Genomic DNA, 6874 nt, shown 5'->3' on the forward strand with positions numbered 1-6874 from the left:
TTAGTGGTAATTTCCCCCCACTCGCTGAACCGGGAGTGATCGCCAGTTGGCCATGCCCTCAAACTGACTTTTGGCAGCACCATAGACACCACCATCTTGGTTTTGGCTTCTGCACATGCACAGAAGCTTGGTTTTCAGCACTCCACATGTGCGTGCTCATGCAATGCGTGTGTGCCCATGCAGTGTGAGAGGAAGCGAACCAGTGGCAAAGTAAGTTAGAACCCACCCCTGGCCCAGGCCCACAAGAGGGAAGATCACTTGCTACCTCCTCTGATAGCCATTTTGGTAATGGCTTCACCAGCCTCTTTGGCATTTGAGGACAAACTATTGCCCCCAAAATGATGGCTGCATAGCCTCTGTCACCTACACAGAGGAAGATTGCCAACTGTTAATTCAGAGTCTTGAATTCATTACCCTCAAATTCAATGACTTTCCTACTTTAAGATGAATCTGTGATTGTCTACATGAAACCAAATATTTTACCAATACAGGTGGGAGTAGGATTGAATAGAGCTTTGATTTTTACATAAAACTGATCTTCATCCTATACCCAGATTTGAAATTCAAATGGAAAGGACCCAGATAATCCATCTCATCCAAAGCACTCTATAGTTGAAGCCCAATCACTCCCTAGCAACAGGTCTATAATTCTCTTAAGCATGGAATTCCTGTATATGGCATTCCCTCATATCTGGAACTTCAGCAAATTCCCTCAATGTGATCTCTTCAGGCAGAAAGAAAAAGCATTCTTGGCGCTAATTAGGCCCTTAGCCATGTAGGGTTTTACAGGTGATAACCATTACTTTGATTTGTATCCAGAATCTGACTGGAAGCCACTGCAGCTTCTACAGCAGTGGTGCTCTATTGGTGAAACTAATATGCTAAAACTATTAAAACTTCTGAATGGCCTTCAGAGGCAGTATGATTAAATAAAGCTACAAATATCGATGGAAGAGAATATTGTAGAATATTTGTAGCTCAGATTTGAACTGTGTTGAACACACACCTAACAACTATGAATGACCAACTTACACCAATAACTATACTCCTGAGAACTGGAATCGGAATTACCAACCTCTACAAGGCATTCAATGGCTGCTATGGTCAATAAATCGTTCAATTTATTTTTCAGAACAACTATATTAATACTTTTTACATCTAAAAGGAAGCCAATTGCTTATTAGATTTATGGCAGCTTACTCAGAGATCTTGAATTTCCTGAGAAGAGGAAAATTTCCTTTAAAAATGGATTTGAAACATAGCTGGTTTCCCTGCTGAGCATTGACTTAAAAGGGGTGGTGACATTATTAGCCAACAAAGTTTCTTGAATGAGAGGTTTTTACTCAGCTCCTGGTCAAGAATTCTACTTATCCTATCTGCTTGCTCCTACCATAATACATTCAATTCTCATGCTATTTCAATAACTTAAACTGTAGTTTCTCATGTAAATACATATAAAAATATCATTTTAATTGTATGTAAAAGAAAAATTAAGAAACAGGCCACTGTAAAAACAATTAGCTATTTTTTTTCCAAAAAAAATATATTCTAAGTCTGTTTGTAGACTTATCTGCAGATATGTATTAATTATGTTCTGTTTCTAAATAAATTGTTTATGCCATATTAATTTTGGGGAGGGTAGTCTAATAATTCTGATTAAAATTAGCAGTTTTCACATTGGTTTGTCACAATGATTAAAATATATTCAATACACAACCCATTTTACCTTTACTAAAATTATTCTAAGCATAATACCATAACTTGCAATATTCATTACAATATTCTATCTTAAAATTGCAATTGCTGCACACACTAATAATTTAGATATTAAAGATAGTGTTCTCTTCTTGTTTTCAGAATAACAGCATGTCTTAAGCAGCGCTGTAAGACAATGCAAAAATAAGATCTTCGATTACTGCTCATATTGCTCATTTATATGCAAGACCTGAAGCAACCTCTAATGTCAGACAAGTATCTAGTATCATTTGAGGCACAGTAACGGGTTCATCTTACATATAATATATTCTTTCCCCAAGTGTTTTAACAAGCATATTTTTATGATTTCTCCAATATACAATATATAAGAAGTCAGGCTTTTGTTTGCTGAATATTTTCATATATACAATCTACATTGTTAAGCTTTGTACAGTAAAGGAATAGTCCTCCTTTTGATTCTATTGTGATCAGAGCTTTCTTCCTTAGCTATCTGGCGTTTAAATTATAAGCAAATTAATATACAATGACAACTTCCAAGTTAGAAATATACAATACAGCCATACTCAATTTATCAATATTTAAATAAAATTATATATTGTGCAGATTATATCAGGCTAGAAATAGCAAATACGAAAAGCTTCTTCCAGTGATGGTTGAAATTTTCTTCTAGTGATTCTGTAGAAACCATAGTGTTTAACTATCAACATTCTTGTTGGCTTATTAATAGATTACATATTATAAAAATAAATTTGTGTATAAATATTACAGCAAATGTAACATACAATTAGGAGTTACAATATATAAAATATACAATATATATACAATATATATACAATGTATTAAATGTTACAATGCAGAATGTTCTTATGACGACAGATCAGACAAATGAATTAAGCATTCCGCACCTCATGTGCTATTATCAAACATTTGTGGAATACAGTATATACTTTTCAATATCTACATTCATTACAAACACCTTTTTCGTTTCACTAACCAAGTCACAGAGACTATCTGTATCACGGAAAGTGAACCTGAGGTAGTATCTCATATACCAAAGACCAGGCATGCCTATTATTATTGTTTGTTGAAAATATCAGTTTGAGACTGTTAACACAGCCAAGGTAAGAGAACATTCATTTTTGCTATATACCTACGCCATGTACACATTTTTAAATAATTTTTTTCATTCCTTTTCAGATATCATAACCATAGGTTACCTGGGGTTTTCTTAATTTAAAAAAAATCACTTTTAATAAAAATAAAAACCTGGCTAGCCGCACTACTAACCAGGCTGGAAACATGGTGTTTTTTTCCCCTTGAGAAACTTGGCAAAGCAAAATGACCCACTCGAAAGGCAGCCAACCGCCCAGAAGCAACTTCAAACTTTTAATAATAAGTAACCAGGAATAGTTAGAAATAAATGCATCTGTGGGTATAAAATGCTCCCCTACCCCGAGGCTGTCCCCCCCCCCTGCCCTCGCGTTCCCCTTTGGCTTCGCGGTGGTTGTGTTACCCCCTGTTCACAAGCAGGAAAGCGGAAGCCGCCGATGCACACAACCCCTCTTGCAAGCCCGGTGGTTGCTCGGTTGCTTGCTATGGCTGAGAGAAGACAGGCCAGCGGAACGAGACGCCGGGCATCCTCAACGCCCGGAGTCCTCGGGCGACTTCTTTGGGAGACGCTTCAAACTCAACAAGCCGAACGAGAGGCAACCCGGGGGGGGGGGTGTTGGAAAGCGGCTCTCGAGTTTCCTTCGGAGTCGCCTCGCCCCTGCAACTTCCCCGACGGCGAAGGAACCCCGCTCCCCGCCCTTCGTCTACCCGCGTTCACCCTGTCGCTCCAGAGACCAGCCAAAAAAACCCAAAAAGGGCTTCGCGGGCTCCTTTTCTCACCGCGAAACCCCCAACCCGAAGATTCCCGCGACGGGAGAGCGCCAAATTCTCTCTCTCTACACACACACACACACACACACACACACACACACACACACACACACACAAATACACACCAGCCCCTTTCTGACTGCAAGAAAGCCCCTTCCTTTCTTCGCCCCTCTTGCGGGCATCTTTACACGCCCCGCGGAGCCGTCCGGGAAGGTGCAGAGCCCTTCCCCGGCATAATATCCCCGGGGACAAGGCAGTTACCCCAACCCACATACGCACACACACACTTTCTCCTCATCCCCAAACCCCAGTTTAAACCCGACGCCCCCCCCCCCAAGCCCGTGGACGCCCCCCTGTGGAAGAGGCGACACGTCCAGAGTCAGAAGAACTAGGGCTGCCCCTGCAAACTCTTTTTCCCTGAGAAGTAGCAAGCATTCCTCGCTGGAGAGACCCGCTAACTTCCTCTCCGCCCCCTTGCATGTGGGATTGCACTCACCGCCCCCGGGAAAAGCCGCCGAGCGCGCCTTCTGCTCCGCCGTCTCTTTCTCGCTCTCGCCTTTCCCCACCTCACACTCAGCTCGCGGCCGCCATTTTGATCTCTGTCTGGATTTGAAGTAGGAACCAGCCTCCTCAAAGAGCTGGAGCCAGTCCGGCGAGCGCGTAGTCATCTGGGACTTGTAGTTCTCCAGTTCCCCCACCAAAGGGACACCCGGCTCGAAAAGCCTCCGCGACTGGCCTTTGCCTCGCCTTGAGTTCTCTTCTCACGCCGCAATGCCCTTTGGGGTTTGTAGTCACGAACCAATAATCTTCGCCCTGGCTTCTCCAAATCTTTGTCAAGGACGCTTTGGGGAAAAGCGTGCGAACGGATTCCTCTGCGTTCCTGGACATGCGCCAAGATTAATTTGTTGGTTTTACATTTTGAAAATGTCAGCTGCCTGAGGCTTTTAAAAGAGGTGTGCGTTGGTGTGAAAGTGTAAAAACTGAGCATAATTAAAATACCTTTACATTCCTGCCCCCAAAAGTTAAATGGAACTAAATATTAACAACTTTAAAGCTAAAAGCCTTTGAGCTTAACATCTTGCTCCGGTCGCAGATGTGATTGCATGACTGTTGGGTGAATGTTTTTTATATTATTGGGGTTTTAATTATTAGTTTTAGTATTAGGTTGGATTTCACTTGTCATATAGTACTGTACTGTATTTTATTCCTATTGTTGTAAGCTACTCTGAGTCTGCGGAGAAGGGTGGCATAGAAATCCAAACAAACAAACAAATGAATAAAGAAATATTTCTAAATTCAAATTATCAGATAAAGATTTGCGAGTCTTCATTATTTTCACATAGATATTTAAGAGTCACTATCTCTTCCGTCACTGTCCACTTCTCTCTATACACCAATGACTGCATCTCAAATGATCCATCTGTTAAACTACTGAAGTTTGCAGATGATACAACAGTGATCAGACTCATTTGAGACAATGATGAATCTGCATATAGACAGGAGGTTGAACAACTAACCTTGTGGTGTGACCGGAACAATCTAGAACAGAACACACTCAAAACTGTAGAAATGGTGGTAGACTTTAGGAGAAACCCTTCCATCCTTCTACCTCTCACAATACTAGACAACACAGTATCAACAGGAGAGACCTTCAAATTTCTAGGTTGTATCATATCTCAAGACATAAAATGGTTACCTAACATCAAAAACATCATCAAAAAAGCACAACCAAGAATGTTCTTTCTGCGCCAACTCCGAAAGCTCAAACTGCCCAAGTAGCTGCTGATACAGTTCTACAGAGGAATCATTGAGTCTGTCATCTGCACTTCTATAACTGTCTGGTTTGGTTCTGCAACCCAACAAGACTGACAAAGACTTCAGAGGATAAACAGAACTACAGAAAAAACAATTGCTGCCAACCTGCCTTCCATTGAGGACCTGTATACTGCACGAGTCAAAAAGAGGGAAGTGAAAATATTTACTGACCAATCACATACTGGACACAAATTGTTTCAACTCCTACCGTCAAAATGTCGCTACAGAGCACTGCACACCAAGACAATTAGACACAAGAACAGTTTTTTCCCGAACGCCATCACTCTATTAAACAAATAATTCCCTCAACACTGTCAACTTTTTACTAAGTCTGCACTTCTATATTTTTCTCATCATTCCTATCCTTTTCCTCCCACTTAGGACTGTATGATTGTAACTTGTTGCTTTTATCCTAAGATTTTTATTAATATTGATTGTTTCTTCATTGCTTATTTGACCTGTATGACAATCATTAAGTGTTGTACCACATGATTCTTGACAAATGTATCTTTCATGTACACTGAGAGCATATGCATCAAGACAAATTCCTTATGTGTCCAATCACACTTGGCCAATAAAGAATTATACTGTATTCTAATGGATAAGGTGATGGATTATCCTACCTTCTTCTCATCATTCCTATCACCCATCTCCTACCACCAATGACTGTATGACTGTAATTTTGTTGCTTGTATCCTTATGATTTAAATTGTCTGGTTCCTAATATGATTTGATTGCTCATTTGTACCTGGACTATCATTAAGTGTTGCACCTTATGATTCTTGCCAAATATATATTTTCTTTTATGTACACTGAGAGCATATGCACCAAGACAAATTCCTTGTGTGTCCAATCACACTTGGCCAATAAAATGTTCTGTTCTATAGGACTGTTCACACTTTCGGTATGGAAAGAGGTACATCAAATGTTTTATTCATCACCTTGGGCTTTTGAAGGAAAGATGAAATATCAAGCTAACAAGTATTCCCCAACTTTTACCATTAATTCAGTTTACATCTAGATTATGGCACTTGGGATGAATTCTTGATAGTTCTTCTTACCTTGGCCCTAAGTAAAATTAGAATGTGAGTAAATTTCATCGAGATCTCAGGTTGCACTATACAATTCATAGCATTCATGTACTCTAAAAACAAGACTGCAAGTCATAGATTCCTGTAATACCCAACCTTAATCACTCCACATGCGTATAGATTATAATTTCAAATATGCCCAGCCAGAAGGCCCATCAAATTTCATCACTGATCATGGATTTCACAATTTTTAAGAAAACTTCTGAACTGTTACCAGGGGTGGGCTGCTGCCCGGACAGAGGGGAACGCAGTGGGGTAGCGAAAATGGAGCTCCACCCCAGAGCACCCAATTTGCACTGAAAGATGTTGAAAGAAAATGCAGGGTGTCCTGCATAAGCCACGCCCACAGTGTGGTAGTAAAAATTTTGGTA

At 40.4% G+C, this 6874-nt stretch overlaps 1 protein-coding gene across 2 annotated transcripts in view; it reads right to left on the reverse strand.

Annotated features, from left to right (window-relative positions):
- Positions 1-4202, reverse strand: part of NCOA3 (nuclear receptor coactivator 3) — a 114903-nt gene extending 110701 nt beyond the window's left edge. The window contains exon 1 of one of the 2 annotated variants that reach the window (XM_070744661.1): positions 4094-4202. The gene's annotated coding sequence lies outside the window, so the exon portion shown is untranslated. The remainder of the gene's footprint in view (positions 1-4093) is intronic. The other variant, XM_070744660.1, reaches the window with a different exon arrangement.
- Between the last annotated feature and the right edge of the window lie 2672 nt (positions 4203-6874).

The sequence above is a fragment of the Erythrolamprus reginae genome, chromosome 3, assembly GCF_031021105.1.
Source record: "Erythrolamprus reginae isolate rEryReg1 chromosome 3, rEryReg1.hap1, whole genome shotgun sequence".
Classification (NCBI taxonomy): domain Eukaryota; kingdom Metazoa; phylum Chordata; class Lepidosauria; order Squamata; family Dipsadidae; genus Erythrolamprus; species Erythrolamprus reginae.